The 15,478-nt window shown below is 44.0% G+C and overlaps 1 long non-coding RNA gene across 1 annotated transcript; it reads left to right on the top strand.

Annotated features, from left to right (window-relative positions):
- Positions 1–1,237: 1,237 nt before the first annotated feature.
- Positions 1,238–13,577, top strand: LOC133745371 (uncharacterized). The gene is made up of 3 exons (XR_009863562.1): positions 1,238–1,352; positions 12,919–12,993; positions 13,328–13,577. It is a non-coding gene; the product is annotated as an uncharacterized LOC133745371 (long non-coding RNA).
- Positions 13,578–15,478: the final 1,901 nt, after the last annotated feature.

Consider the following 15,478-nt stretch of genomic DNA (forward strand, 5'->3'; position numbering starts at 1 on the left):
GTTTGGACAGACGCATTTTGAAAGGATGTGCATATTTTTATAAATTATGGTTGACCCTTCTTAGTTATCTTTCTAGTGACGCCAAGGTTCTAAAAAACGCTAGGCGCTAGTCGGGCGGTGAGACGGGGACTAGCGCCTAGGGGCTTAGGCGGTTTTATATTTTTAATTATTTTATGGCATAAACTTAATAAATAATAATTTCTAATCACCTAGTATGCATAACTTATCGTCTTATCTCAAGCCTTGTCAGATTAATTGATAATGAAACTTTAAAAAGGTGGGCAATTGATGATGAAGCTCTAGTTGTCAACCACTACACCACTTCTTTCTTAAAAGAAAAAAGAAAAAAGAAAAAAAAAACAAACCACCACACCACACGTCTCATCTTCTTCATCTCTCTTCTTTCTCATCTCCTGCATCTCTATTTTTCTCTCATGGTCTGCATGACTGCATCTTTCTTCTCTCTTTACTCTCTTCTGTCTTTTGTTCACTGAAATTGAAGTATCGAACCCAGAAATTTGCTTGAGCCTTAAGGACATCTGCTTTGCTGCTTTGCTGCTTGAAGAATTGAAGAATTGAAGATTGAAAATTGAAGACCGAGAAAGTATTCAAAGTAAGAGACCGATCGATTGATGGATTGAAGAGTGAAAAACAGAAACCCAGACTTACCAGTTACCACCATCAGTCAGTCACGTCGTCCGTGCCTGAGAGAGAGAGAGAATAGAAAGGGAGAGAGGTTGTGTGGAGAGGTTTATGTTTAGGTTTCTGATCGGGTTTGGTTTTGTGTTTTGTCGAAGAGTTAATAAAAAAAAATATAAAAAAAAGCACTGAAACTCCTAATCGCCAACTGCCCAGCACCGCCTAGGCGGCCAACTTTCTGCCCAGTGCCTAGCTCGATCGAGTAGGCCAGAATCGGAACTGGGTGGAGGCGCCTAGGCGGCCGCCTAGGCCCTTTTTAAGAACCTTGAGTGACACATTGACACATTCTCATAATCTAAACGATGTAAGAACTGATTAGAAGTGTTTCCCTGATTTTATGAGGAGTTGATGGTGTGCCTATTTAGCCACTTGATAGTCTAGCCGATTTCTTACAGTTGATTTTATTGATTGAATTCACATTGGTCAATTATTTATTCTTTATCTTGATGTAGTTTCACACTATCATTTGACCAGATATTCTTTCCAACTGTTACATTAGTCATTAATTGCCGTTTGTTCATTACCCAAACTGCTTGTTGCCAAACCCACCTAGGAGGGGAAGCTCTCGCTTCTCTCTCCTTCATCCCACACAGACTCACCTCCATCTTCTCCCCTATCCTTCTCGTGGTAGCTCTTTGCCCCGGCGGTGACAGGTATGATTTCCCTTATGCTTTTGCTTTCCTTTCCTTCCCAGATTCCTTCTTCCAACCCTTCCTCATCTTTCAATTTCAGAATACCCATCCCTACCATCCCTCTATTCTTCCATTTTCTTCATCTTCCCCACCATCCCTCTTTCTTCTCATGTCCTTTCCATCAATTCTCTATTTTCTTTTTCTTTCCTATTCCTCAATTTCTCAAATGTTTGATTCTTCATGGTTAAGATGAACATCCTCCTCACCCATCAGACTGCACTTCACCAATTGCTCGCTGGTCCTTTAGAGCTCTGACGTCGGCGTCGTTTGGCTTGTCTCTTTAAACGGGTTTTCCCGTTACTGCACATAAATCCGATGAATACGGTAGTGCATCAAGGGTCTGCACGGTCTTCGGCTGTCTGTCCCTTTGATCCCTCTGCAGATCGTTTTTTTTTTTTTTTCTGTTTTGGTTCCTGTGTTCGTATCTGAGGATGTTTTGTATGGCTTAGAGATTTGGGTTATGGAGATCTTTGGATGGTTTAGAGATTTGGGTTGTCTGCACATGAAAAGTTTTGACTCTGATTGGCTGCATTTTAAATGATTAGATGATTCTAAAGAAGCTACCACAAGAATTTTCATTAGAATCAGAGAAAGTGCATCCAAATGCAAGTTCAAAGAGATCCGATGATCATGAATTACTCAAGATGGTAATTTTTTCGTTGCAACAGTAAGGCCTTCAAAACCCTAGATAATTCCATTCTCTACACCCAAATGAAATCCGGCATGTGCTAGTCATTCGATTTTACAGTTTCTAAGTTTTTGTTTTCTAGGAGTATGTGCATGTTTTTCAATCAAATTGATTCTTTTTACCTTATTATACTCTTTTTCTTTTTTTTTTTGTCCTTAGAATTTATATTAGATTTTACTGAACTTTTTTCAACTTTCAAAATGTGACTGTTTGCAGTATGTGTAACTTGTTGTAGAGAATTGTAATTGTGTGTTTATTATTGATAATAGGAGCCCTTTAAATAGGGAGTTACAAAGTACACAAAAGGTAATAGAATCCGAATACATTGAATACCTAGAACCTTCTCCTATTACAACTTTAAACCCTAGTTTGTAGAGGCACACATTATGTCGACATCCTTCAACACTCCCCCTTGTGCCGCTCAAACTTGGTGATGACGCTTTGATCATTGCCTCACTAAAAACCTTGCCAGGTAACAAAAACCCTGTGGGACAAAAATAACCCTGGTCGAAGGACAAAAAGAGCACAACACGTCCTTCACTCTTCGAGATCGATCATGTAGACATCATTCCTTCCCCTGATGTCGACATCTCCCCCTGATTGCTACAATCATGGGAGTTCGGATAATTTTCTCAATCCGAGGCTCTTCACATGTTTCTCGAAGGTGGATTTAGGTAACGACTTAGTGAATAAGTCCGCTACATTATCCTCTGATCGGATTTGATTCACTTCAATCTTTAGAAGTGACTAATGTTATTGCTGATCGTAAAAGAACTTAGGCGATATATGCTTGGTGTTGTTGCCCTTGATGAAACCTAATTTCATTTGCTCAATTCATAAATGCATGTAGGTTCATCTATGGTAGACTTCAAACCACAAGCTCCTCGAATGTGTCTAATTACAGACCTTAGCCATATGCATTCATGCACGGCTTCATGTAGAGCAATAATCTCTGCATGATTTGAGGAAGTAGCAACAAGGGTCTACTTTGTAGACCTTCAAGATATCGCGGTGCTTCCCATGGTAAAGACATAACCGGTCTGGAAACGACATTTGTGAGGGTCAGAGAGATACTCTACATCAGCAAAATCTATCAAAACATCATCATGGTTTTGATTAAGGGAGGAGGATGACGCGGGCCACCGTTGGTGGCGGCGTCTTGGACGGCGCTACTTGGGCTAATGAGATCCGTTCTCATTCTTCCATCATTCTTTTCTCTCTGCAGGGATAGAACAAGCCCATATCTATCGTACATTTTAAGTAACGAAAGATTGTCTTTATACCAGTCCAATGGCGTCGCATTGGCGCAGGGCTACATTTAGCCAACAAGTTCATAACAAATGAGGTGTCCGGTCTTGTATTGTGTTAAGTACAATAATGCGCCTATTGCACTTAGGTAAGACACTTCTGCCAATTAACACGTCTTCGTCATCATCCCTGGGACGAAACGTATCATTCTTAGGGTCAAGACTACGGACGACCATGGGAGTGCATCTTTGACTTTATCAAAATGCCAAAGCATTCATTGACACGGTATACAAGTTCTAAATCTAGACAAAAACCATGTACTCCCAAGGTCCTTCATCTCAAACCCGGATTTCAGGTGTTCAGCGGTTTCCCTTAACTCTCAAGGGTTCCAATTATGTTTATCAACATAAACCGCAACAATTGCAAATCCGAAACTTGTCATGGAAACACGTGGGCATAGTTCATCATATCACTTCCCAATCAAATAGTCACTTTAGTGAGCATTTCAACCTCATTGCAAACGCGCTCCGTGGTCTAGAGCCACTTGATTTGGGTAAATGAAGTCTACAAGAACCTTCATTATATTCTGTATCTAGATCCCCATAAAGATACGTAGTGACCACATTCGTAAGCTGCATATTCAGTTATTTGGAAACTACCAAACTGACAATGTAGTGGAGTGCAATGACATCCATTACGAGAGAATATGTCTTCTCGTAGTCGATTCCAGGGCGTTTTGTGAGAAGCTTGCGCCATAAGGCGAGATTACCATCTCTTTTTCTCATCACGCTATCTAACGAAGAACTATTAATGTCAACAGGTGTACATACCTCCAATAATATGGAGTATTTACTACATCACCAAGCATAAGTAACACCCACTTTGGGACATCAACGAGACATGGCAAGGCCCAACCGAGACATGCATCGTGTAGCCCTATGTTCAGGCTACGCGGCGGTATCCGGAAGTCGCAAATCCGCCACCGGGAAGCCACCTTTTCGCCCTTGCCAAGATGACTCCACAACATGGCTTTCTACATGTTAAATAGACTAGAATAGTGTGGTTTCTTGTCCCACATCGAAGAACAAGTAAATGAGAAGCATTCCTTCATCTATAAAAGGAATGCCTCCTCCCACAACTCAAGACATTCATTACATCTCTTGTAATCTTGTTAGGCCGCAAGGCTCGACACACTAGTATAGCTTTCAAGTGGACGTAGTCTCCTGCTCATGCGGAGGCGAACCACTATACATCTTGTGTCAACTCTCTCTCTCTCTCTCTTTTACTTATCGTTAATTAGATCCCCACGGATCAAAGCATTAACATTGGCGCCGTCTGTGGGAAGCCAACACAGTGGCTTCGTCACCTACCATGAGCTAAGTCTGCTCAGCGGAGCTTGAAGAAATTCCTTCCTTCTTTGAGTTTATGTTTGAATTAATGTTTCTTGGCGGCAACTAGAGCAGAGTGTGCAGAAATTTGCACCTTGCGGGCCGGTCAACACGTGGTCAACGCCCAGCAGAGTTGGTCAACGCCCATGGAGTGGTCAAAACTTGCAAAAACACCCGGTCAAAGCTCGGTCAACGCCCATCAGGCTTGATCAAACTTTTGGTCAACGGCCAACTCGCAAAAGTCAACGCTGGCACCACCAAAAAAAAAAAAAAAAAACAAATTTTTGGGCGGCCAAATGTTCTCTGGACACCCAGAAATCTTATCTGGGCACCCCTCCTATTTTCAAATTTCCCGCCACTCACTACCAATTGCAGCACCTTCGAACTGGAACTCGTGGCCTCCGCCCAACTTCCAGCTCCGCCGGACTTGTTCCGCTGTAATTTTTCAACGGACAGACTCCGCCCATTGCTGTATCGCTCAGCATCCCCAGCGAGCCCAGCGGTCGTCTTCCGCTCCTGTGACTCGCAGGCTCATGCCCCGGGTGTCATCTCTCCGCCAGGCACCTCCGCTGGTCAAGAGAACCGCCCGAGTTTTCCGCTAGCCATGGCCCAGACAGCCTCCGATAAGCTAGCCACTGCTCCGGTGACCACCACCAGCGGCAACACCTCCGCCGACCTCCAGCTCCGCTGAGCTCCAAGAACCGCTGAACAAACGCCCCGCTCCTGCTGCTCGCAGGGCTCCGCTCCGCCCACTGTCGGGCCACCGCCGGCAAAACATCCGCCAGCAACTCACCTCCGCTGGACAATGCTACCGCTGACCAAAATTTCTGCCGCTAGCACACCAAAAAGCGCCAGCAGCACCGGCGGCCTCCATTCGGCCACCCTCCGCTGGAAAATCATTCCGCCACCGCTAGGCCTTATAATCCTCCGCCGCAATCCTTGAAGACACCCTCTTCACTTAGTCACAGGCAACTCAAGGCCCAAGCCGACGCTATCACCCTAACGCCAGCAACAATCACGGCAGCGCCAGGCGATATCCGCCAGGAAACTTTGAGTCTTTATGGCAAAGCTAAGTTTCCCTCAATATATACTTCTCTCCTTACTGATGCAAGCACCACGTGCTTCTGCTCTTTGCATAATGCCACCTGCCTGCACTGCTGCACATACAGTTCACATATATAAATATTTATATATGGGCCGCTTATGCCATCACCTATGGACACGTACAAGTCCTGTTAGGATAGTTGTCACATGCACAATTATATGTTTAATTCCTTTGTCAGTCACCTCTCACACAGGTGTGGACCATTCACATATGCCACTAAGTATTGTCCACTTCAATTCAAACACATGCATATAATCATATATGCGGACACTTTTCTTTCTTGGTGTATATGTGTGTATATATGCATGACCTACAACATGGTCAAACGCAAAACACATATAATTATTTATGCTCCTGGTCAATTCATTACTTGCTCCATAATCCATATATGCCCTCTGCTCATACTTCTTGCAAAGCCATATATTATCTCATAATTACTATAATGATAAATGCACGAGCTGAGTATGATTCATAGCATGATATACTTGTCCGCTAGGCTTCTCTTGCCTCTCAAATCATATATTTCCTGAGATATATATCAACGCCACATAGTTGAGTTAGTTATTGTGTGAGAACAATGCACCCTTTGCCTATTTGCACATAGTCAGCCGGGGCACTTGTCACGGCTATTTCACTTACACATGCTATTTATGCATAATTTATCTGTGAGTTCCATTTTTTGGGCTATTCAATTCAAACTTGCATCTGGTGCTCATCAAAATTCAAGTCTTTACATCTACGCATGTTTACAACGTGCATGTGTGTATATGCTAATTAACGCCATGCATATATGTGAAGCAATTATATCACTGTGATCACCACTATGACATTCTCGCATGTCACATTAAATATCTTTGGCATATATATATTTAATCAATTCAATTATATGGAAAGAGTACTAATTGTTTACTGTATCTTATGCTAAGGAAACATAATCACCGATCACCTTTCCGATTAGGAGCAATGGAGCGTCATGCTTGCACAACTCCAACATGATTTGGGTACCTACATTGATTCCAACTCCAACTCGCTCCAAATCGGCATAAGATAAGTAGCTTCATCTTATCTCTTACGCTCTTGCAATTTGAGCTACCGCACATGCCATGTCTATACATGCTTGCTCTGTGTGTTTTGTCATTTTTCATGCAAATACATACTGTACACATCCACGGTCTACGACCAAAACCGCCAAGCGGTCAGGCAACGCCTCATAATAGCCATTGATCCGGCAGCAAGGGACTAGTTAACACAGCCTACGGCAGCCATTGATCCGGCAGTTAACCCCGACGCTTGGGTACCAAAGATTGGGATCGCTTCCCAACACCCTCTGCTCCGTGCAGCTCCCCCTCAACGAACATGGCTGGGGAGTCGGGGACTCTCTAGCAGGCCTAGCAGGGGCCCAACCCTTGAGCTTCCCGCTCATGCCTTCCCGGCACCCCATTGAGCTTCCGCTCACGAGCTTCCCGCTCATGCCTTCCCGGCAACCCTTGAGCTTCCGCTCACGAGCTTCCCGCTCATGCCTTCCCGGCATCCCATTGAGCTTCCGCTCATCCCCCTTGAGCTTCCCGCTCATGCCTTCCCGGCATTCTACTTGACACACCACACGTTAATGGAACATGAAATTCTTCTACCATTTGTCGCTCCCGACAAATTGAATTCTTTTCGCGTTCCTTTAATACGAGCGACGACCAAACCAACACAAGCGTTCACGTACTCATCCTTTACACGCTACAAACGCTTACCTTCGCACCACTCGTGCAAACTTACATCTCCTTGTGCGCATCACACATTTATCATATGCAATCCATATGCTCACACGGCCATACGCGCTCTCGAGTTTTGTACGTCATAATCGATCGTACTCGGCGCCATTCGCGTGTCTACATCAACCATGTATCACGCACCCTATACGTTTATATATGCCAAAACGCATATCGGTGCAACTCACATTTGTTGCCCAATGCAACGAGCATTCTACGTATGCCTGCTTTTTGTTTTTTGTTGTGCAGGTTAACGAGTCCCTTCTTGCTTACGGAGTTCGGGGACTTGTAGGGGCTCCATACCGCCCGGTTACTTATGCTTGATGACTTCATGATTTGAACTCCCTAACCAAGAAGCTCCTCTTACTCAGGGACTTCGGGGACTTGTACATACCTCCAATAATATGGAGTATTTACTACATCACCAAGCATAAGTAACACCCACTTTGGGACATCAACGAGACATGGCAAGGCCCAACCGAGACATGCATCGTGTAGCCCTATGTTCAGGCTACGCGGCGGTATCCGGAAGTCGCAAATCCGCCACCGGGAAGCCACCTTTTCGCCCTTGCCAAGATGACTCCACAACATGGCTTTCTACATGTTAAATAGACTAGAATAGTGTGGTTTCTTGTCCCACATCGAAGAACAAGTAAATGAGAAGCATTCCTTCATCTATAAAAGGAATGCCTCCTCCCACAACTCAAGACATTCATTACATCTCTTGTAATCTTGTTAGGCCGCAAGGCTCGACACACTAGTATAGCTTTCAAGTGGACGTAGTCTCCCGCTCATGCGGAGGCGAACCACTATACATCTTGTGTCAACTCTCTCTCTCTCTCTCTTTTACTTATCGTTAATTAGATCCCCACGGATCAAAGCATTAACAACAGGTTTTATGTTAGGAGGTGTTGGCATATCAGGCCCAAAATCCTTCCTCTTCGTTAGTGAATCCAATTCAACCTGGATCGCATCTTTCCATTTAGGCCAATCCGCTCTTCGTTGACATTCTTCGACAGAGCGAGGTTCGATATCATCATATTCTATAATTCCTTTTGCAACGTGATATGCAAATGCATCATCAATAGCCATAGAATTTCTATCTATCATCTCATGTACACTAGTGTAATTCATGGAGATTTCCCTATTCTCTGGAATTGGTTTTGACATTGGCGCGTCCCCCAATGATGTCTCTTGGACATAACCATAATCCGGAATATTATCATGAGATGAATTATTCACATCGATGATTAATGGATTATTTTGTGCCAAACTCGCTTTCTTCCTAGGGCGAGAATCCATCAAACTTACGGGTCTCCTACGCTCTCTAGCGAAACCCATGGCCTATGACGCCATTATGCCACCTTGTGGCGTCACAATACCATCATCCATGGTGGTGGTGCCGTGCCCATCTCTTCTGGGTGGCGCTATGTCTTCTTGAGGGGACATCTATCCTTGCAGGCATGTTTGCAGTAGGTATATATGATATCGTCACTTTTAGGGGATCAAGATGAGACATAGTGGGGACAGACCACGACAATTCCTGTCATTCCTGTTGAACGTTGACGTTCTAATCTCCCCCTAACGACAGGAAGACTGTCTCATCAAAGTGACAATCGGCAAATCTAGCGGTAAAGAGATCGCCTGTCAAGGGTTCTACATAGCAGACAGATAGTTGGAGATTTATATCCAACATAAATATATATATGCATTCATTGCAATGACCTATTTTGATGCGCTTGTGGCGGCGCAATTGGCACATAAACCGCACACTCAATATGCATAAGTACGAGATATTAGACTTGCACCCAGTCACTAGCTGTAACGCAAATAAAAGTTGAGTGACTATGAGTCGTAGACGAATTAGCATAGCTGCATGCGATTTTGCATAACCCCAAGCGGAAATATTAGTACGCATTACCAATGTCTGGGTTACCATCGTAGTCGTTTAATGGTGGCTTTTCCGCGAGACCATTGGGGTGTGTACATGGGAATATGATGCCTAATATCAATCCCCAATGATATGCAATAGTCATCGAAATTTTTTTGATGTAAACTCTCTAGCATTATCAAGTCGAATTGATTGAATGGGATGATCCGGGTAGTGAGCCCGTAGCCATATGATCTGGGCCAGGAGTTTATCATAAACAGCATTATGAGTGGACGATAGAGCGACATGTGACCAGCATGTCTATGTGTCAACCAACACCATAAAACATCTAAACAGTCCGCAAGTTGGTTGAATCGATCCACAAAATCCCCTTGGATTCTATGTAAGAATGGAATTATTTCTTTAGTATCCTTTGCATAGGATGGTCTTGATCCTAAAAAAACAGGCTTTACAGAACGAAAGATTGGCCTTATAATCAACCAATGAAGGTTTTGGTTGAGCCACAATGTCACAATTTACTTTGAGAAGTAGAGAGAGGAGCCAAGTCTCCATACATGGCGTCAAAGCCATGATTTTGCCGCAGGGGGATCGCGGCGCCGGGGTTTGCCGGCCAGTGGTGCATGGCTGCGCCGCCGCGCCTTGTGCAATGCTCTCTTTGAATCAACTTTTGATTCTCACTTCCCTTCGTTCTGAAGAAGAGATGTCCGTGTGAAGTCTTTAGTATCACGGATCATCATATCATGACCTGGGTGTCCCAAACGGTCGTGCCAAAGCCTATATGTGTCAGAATCCCATAAGTCATCTCTCATGACATGGTTGGATTCAATGACTCGAATAGTGGTTGCATACAACCCACTATAGCGACACATAAGTTTCTCTAATACTCGTTTATGTCCGTAGTCATTAGAGGTGATGCAAAGGAACTCTTGTCCATTCTCACAATGTGTTTCCACATGAAAACCATTGGCTTTTATATCTTTCAAATAAAGTTCAAATTAAGGTATGTCCAAGACATTAAATAAAAGAATCGACACTTTATTAATAGCCAATGATTACATCAAAGTTTCCTAACCAAAGTCTAATTCAAAATAAAAATCAAACTTAGACAAATCGTAGTCACTCAATCCGTTTGGTAACTCTAATCAAATATGACCAGGGAAGTAGAGAGAGATGTCGGTGGAGCGAGGCTCTCTTAAGTACCACTAAACTCAATCACTTTCCTAGACATCATACTTCATTGGATGCGCCACTTGAGAAAGAGTTAATACAAAATTGTCATTTATTGATTAAGGCATAATTGCCATTACATTCTTGGAAAATAAATGGACTATTTAATCAAAATCTGCGGCATCAACATGGTTGTTTTCCTCGCCAAATTTGAAGTCTGTAATGATGAGATTCACGTCATTGTCATTTCCATCATCTCCTTCAACTGCGAGATGAGCCTCATGCTCTCTCATATCTTTATATACTTGTATTGTGCAGCTTTGTTTTTCCACTCGCATTCTAGTGCTTAAACCAATGCTTTAAAGATCCCCATCTATAGCATTACCTCACCCATTAATTGAGATGCACCTTGTGCATTTGGACATCCTCCATGGACGTTGGTGGCGACACCACCACTACGGACGACGCCTATTATTTTGTCTCTCCCACGTTGGTCAATGTTGCCATGTGTCCGCGTATCTCGCGGTTTTCCTTCCTTTGTAGGGCGGTTGTATGGACCCACACGTCCATTTTGTTGTCCCCTAACTTTTAGGGTTCCGCTCCTTGCGCCCTCCTTTAGGTGCGCAATTTATAATTCGCCTCATGAACGCTCTTAATTCCAACGGGCCTTTGAATTATAGTTTTTCACGAGTATGTTATCAGCTTACTCAGTAACTGACATAAGTTGATGAAACCTCGTGATCCATCTAACATTGCACACAAGCCTATATTGCTTGGCAATCATTAGTGCTGAGACGGGGAAGGTTGAGAGGATTTTTTCAATTAATCTTTATTCTGTGTGCTCTTCTCCACAAAATCCCACTAATAGTGAGGTGATTCTTGACGTTATTCACCCATCGGTGATAACCAATGTTATTTGAATCTGGTTTAGTGAAGTCGATTTTTTGCACGTTTGCATTCGACATTCAAAAACGAAGGAGAATAGATTAGTTTCGGAGTAAAAACTTCCACGAAAACTAAAATAATAAGATTTCCTAGCTATGCTACCAAGAAATCAATTTCCAAGAATATTTGGATTAGACCAAAACAATGATGTTTAATATGGTCAAAAATTGATGCTTGCGGACGCTCTTAGTCCGAAGATTATGAACACTCTTAGTTCATTGATTACGAACGCTCTTAGTTCGTTAATTATGAACACTCTTAGTTCATTGGTTACGAACGCTCTTAGTTCGTTAAGCATGAATCCCCACAATTCCGCTTATTTAATACTCAAAACCATATTCATATATTTCAAAATTCTGCAGCAAATAAAAGAATTTAAAATACAAGAATGCAGCAACTTTAATCACAAAAACTTACGTGATGGTTCGGGGCTTGAGAACACGCGCGTGTTGGAGCAGGCGTGTTAGGACAGCAGCAAATAGCAGCGGCAACAGTGGCGGCAGCAGTGCAGCAGCGAGCAGCAGTGGTGGCAGCGAGCAAGCAGCAGCGCGGTAGGCAGGCTGTAGTGTGGATGCGCACTGGGCAAGGCTGCAGCGTGGTAGGTAGGCTGCAACGCGGGGGCAGGAAGCGAGCTGGGCAAGGTGGTGAGGCTTGCGGCAGATGGCAAGCAGCATCAGGGGCTTGGCGCTGCGGTGAGACTGCGGTAAGGCTGCGGTGAGGCTGCAGTGAGGCTGCAGGACTGCAGCAGGCTGTATGCGGATGCGCGCGAGGGGCATGTTGTAGGCGAGCGAGCGGAGGCTGCAGCGGGGGCTGCTAGGTTGTTGCGCGGTGGCTTATGCTGTAGGGGCAGGGCTGCAGGGCGTAGGGCTACAGTGAGGCTACGGTAGCAGGGGTAGGCCGAGCTAGGGTTTACGTGGGCAGGGGGCTGTGGCAGATTTTTGTGCGGAGAGTTTTTAGGGTTTTGGTTTTTTTTTTTCTTCTTTTAGGCTAGGGTTAGAACTCGTGCTGATAACGTGTTGTAGAGAATTGTAATTGTGTGTTTATTATTGATAATAGGAGCCCTTTATATAGGGAGTTACAAAGTACACAAAAGGTAATAGAATCTGAATACATTGAATACCTAGAACCTTCTCCTATTACAACTCTAAACCCTAGTTTGTAGAGGCACACATTATGTCGACATCCTTCAACATAACTCAGTATCAGTTGCATCAACTTTTATTGGAAGTCCACTTTCTGAAAGTATAGTTTTGTTAGTTGACTTTACAATTTTTATTTGTAATCCTAGTTTTTCCCCCACTGAATTACAGTCAATTACTTCTACATCACATGCAGGCTATACACTCATTTGATGCTCAAACAGATGGAGAGTTGAATCTATCAATTGATGATTATGTTGTGGTTCGTGAGGTACTTCAACCACTGCTAGTTTAATTGCAACCTATGCACGGTTCTAGTAACCTTTCATTTGGATGTTTGATAGGAAGGGATGACTAGATTATAAAAGGAATGATATTCCCTAGAAATGTCTCTCTTGAGCTGGAAGTGTGTTATCTCTTATATCATCTGAGTAATTTTTTCAACCATTGAACACTACCTGTCAATTTACAAGATGAAAAAAACAATGAGGATGCACTTGCAAAGCCACCATAGAAAGAATTCTTATCCTTTTCTTTTCCTATTTTACTTAATCTGTAGTTACTTTTTTCTTTTTTTGAGTTCTCTTTACGTCTTTGTTTTGTAGGTGGGCCCTAATGGATGGTCTGGAGGGGAATGCAAGGGCAAGGCCGGGTGGTTTCCATCTGCGTATATAGAGAGGCAGGTAAAGCACCAGTGAGCAAATTATTGTAAGCAAGTTCATTCCCACGATCTTCAAGTCTTGTATATGAAACTCGGTATAATCTGTATATACATATGCTTTTGGCTGTATAATAGTTTCGAGATGGATGAAATGCTTGGCTCTTTATGGCTAGCATTGTGCTCTGCAGATTTAAACTTATATTTGTGACTTCGAATTGTTTGAGGGTAATAATGCAATTAATATGCCCTACCTTTTCCTTGAAATATGGTCTGTGTTTGAGCCCAAAAGTAATTTTGGCAATATCCTTTAGTGGATCTAGCACAGCGGGCCGATATATACCTGCGGCCCAAAAATAAGCCTACTATGGTTTGGGTTACAGCTTCGCCCATTCCGGAATCCATGAGGAAAACGAAACCTTATTGGAGGTAAGTAGCAGAGATCGATTAGGAAACTTCAATCAATAATCCTTCTACAACAAGGAACAGTCAAAACCCTAGGTATATATACCGGGTTTCAAGGATGAATTAAGGACCTCTATCATATCAATCAATCCTAGCGATTACAAAGCCTCCCCGGAGCAAACCTTCAACCTTGTTGAAACCCGGTGACCGTGCGCCAGTCCTAGTCTCTCCAAGAGCCGACTGTCAGCATCACCAGACCAACCCGGCGACCGTACTTCCAGTCCCAGTCTCCCAGCGAGCCGACTGCGAGCGCAACCGCCACCGTTACTACCAGCGAAGCAAGGGTAACGCCCTCGCAACCCAGCGAAGCTAAAGTCACGCTTTAGCGCAACCCGTGCTTTCTCCCAACTTCCCAGTGATTGCTCTGCTTAGTCTACAACACTAAGTATCGATTCGGTGAACGCAAGAGACCACAACCAAAGTCCTTATCCGTAAGGCAAAAGTCCTTTTCCGAAAGGCTAGAGAAGAACCCTGTGACGAGGTTGGTGCTCTCCTTGTCCACAGTGCTTGAAGTAGAAGTCAGGTCAAGGGACTACCCCAACGATTGCACCCCGCGGTGCTGGCACGCCTGCGCAATCACTCGCTCAAAAGAGACAGTTTGCAAGCCAACTGGTTTTGGAGCCAAACATTTTGGCACGCCCAGTGGGACCCACTAAGCGTCTCTTCGTGAACGTTAGCCATTGGGAAGTCAAGCGAAAACCCTTACAAAAAGGGCTACGCTAACTGCTCAAAACACAAGACCTCCAGTTACAAACCGCATCCTCGCGCGGATTGTCGTGGTCTGTCAGAAGAACAAGTAATTCAAAAATTCTCTCTTTGTTCCCAATTCTCCGATATGTCAACTGAACAGGGAGAGAGTCATTCGACCGCTACTGAGGGTCAAACTGTCATCACTGATCAGGCCAGTGAGCCTGTCGCTAACCCTGCCTCCAATACAGTGGAGAGTGAAGAATCAGAGGATTTCGTTGAGAAGCCTATTCCAGAGGGAGCGACCGTCGAGGTTGCATGTGCGATCATCTCAGAAAACATTGAAAACAATCGCAAGAAGATGGCTGCTGATCTGAAAAGGGAAAACGCGAAAACAGATAGAATCTTACGCAAAATAAACCAGCGTATTTCCCAACAAGCTATGGAAACTAAGCAACTGATGTCGCAAACTGAGAGTACATTAAAAGCTCAAGCTATAAGCATCGCCGATGCCCAAAGTCAGCAGCAGAAAAAGATCATTGATGCTCTAGCGAATCATACCAAGCAAACAGCATCAGATATGGCAGGTCTTCGCAAAGATGGAGCAACTCTCGCAACCGAGGTGGCCATGCAACGAGCTGAGTTGAACCAAGCTAAAGAAGTGTTGAATAAGACGTTAGGAGATCCTAACGCTATCCTTGGTTCCCTGGGCCAACCATCTGGTTCAGGTAAATATGTGCCGCCAAATCAGCGGGAAAAGGGTACCGCCACACCTACCGCTACACCTGCCGTGACCGTTGCTAGCACGCAATCGAGAGATAAGGAACGAGCTCTGGTTATTGGCGGCAGTAAGGAAAAAACCACGCCGTCAAGTGGACAGACTGCCAGACAGAAGCAAAAGGCATCGGGAAGTGTTGAAACTGCGTCCGACCCTGCTGTGTTCATT

The sequence above is a fragment of the Rosa rugosa genome, chromosome 4 (assembly GCF_958449725.1).
Source record: "Rosa rugosa chromosome 4, drRosRugo1.1, whole genome shotgun sequence".
Taxonomy (NCBI): Eukaryota; Viridiplantae; Streptophyta; class Magnoliopsida; order Rosales; family Rosaceae; genus Rosa; species Rosa rugosa.